The following is a 1,470-nucleotide window of genomic DNA, read 5'->3' on the forward strand; positions in this document are numbered from 1 at the left end:
ATGTACATATTGGACTTGTATGGCATGTAGCTAGCTATCAGTATATGTACATGTTGGAGTCACGTGCCATGAAGCTGGTACCCTGTATATGGACATGTTAGACTACTCTGCCATGTATCCTGCTCTCAGTATATGGACACATTGGACACATCTGCCATGCAGCTAGAACTATTTATATGGAATTGTTGCATTACTCTGCCATGTAGCTAGCTTTATGTATATCGACAAGTTGGACTCATCTGCCTTGTAGCCAGAACTCTGTATTTGGAAATGTTGCACTCTGTAATTGTCTGCTATGTAGCTAGCACTCTGTATATGAACATATGGTTCTTGTTTGCCATGTAGGTAGCTCTTAGTATATGGACACGTTGGACACATCTACCATGTAGCTATAACTCTGTATATGGAAATGTTGCATTACCCTGCCATGTAGCTAGCTCTCTGCATATGGACATTTTGGACTCCTCTGCCATGAAGCTAACTCTCTGTACATGGATATGTTGGACTGACCTGTGAAGCAAATAGCTCTCTGTATATGAACATGTTGGACTTTTCTGCCATGTAGCTAGCTCATAGTACTTGGACATTTTGGACTCATTAGCCAGGGAGCTAGTCATCTATATATCCACATGTTGGACTCATTTACCATGTAGTTAACTCTCAGTATATGGATGTATTGGACTCATCTGTCATGTAGCTAGTACCTTGTATATGGACATATTGGAATAATCTGCCAAGTATATTGCTCTCAGTATATGTACACGTTGGATACATCTGCCATGTAGCTAGAATTTTGTACATGGAAATGTTGCACTACTCTGCCATGTAGTTAGCTGTCTATATATAGACAAGTTGGACCCATCATCCTTGGAGCTAGAACTCTGCATATGGAAATGTTGCACTACCCTGCCCTGGAGCTAGCTCTCTGTATATGGACATTTTGGATTTGTCTGCCATGTAGCTTGCTATCTGAACATGGATATGTTGGACTGACCTCACAAGTAGCTATCTCTCTGTATATGAAAACATTGGACTTGTCTGCCATGTAGCTAGCTCTCTTTATATGGACATTTTGGAATCGTATGCCATATGGCTAGCTCCCTGAACATGGATATTTTGCACTGAACAGCCCTGTAGGTAGCTCTCAGTATATGTACACGTCGGACACATCTGCCGTATAGCTAGAACTCTGTATATGGAAATGTTGCACTGCCCTGCCACGTAGTTAGCAATCTCTACAGGGACATTTTGGACTCATCTGCCATGTAGCTAGCTCTCTGTACATGGATATGCTGGACTGATCTGCCAAGTAGGTAGCTCTCTATACATGAACATATTGGAGTTGTCTGCCATGTAGCTAGTTCTCAGTATATGGACCCGTTTGACACATCTGTTTTGTAGCTAGAACTATGTATGTGGAAACGTTGCACTACACTGCCATGTAGCTAGCTCTCTGTATATGGACATTTT

Source organism: Chrysochloris asiatica, unplaced genomic scaffold (assembly GCF_000296735.1).
Source record: "Chrysochloris asiatica unplaced genomic scaffold, ChrAsi1.0 scaffold00363, whole genome shotgun sequence".
Lineage (NCBI taxonomy): Eukaryota > Metazoa > Chordata > Mammalia > Afrosoricida > Chrysochloridae > Chrysochloris > Chrysochloris asiatica.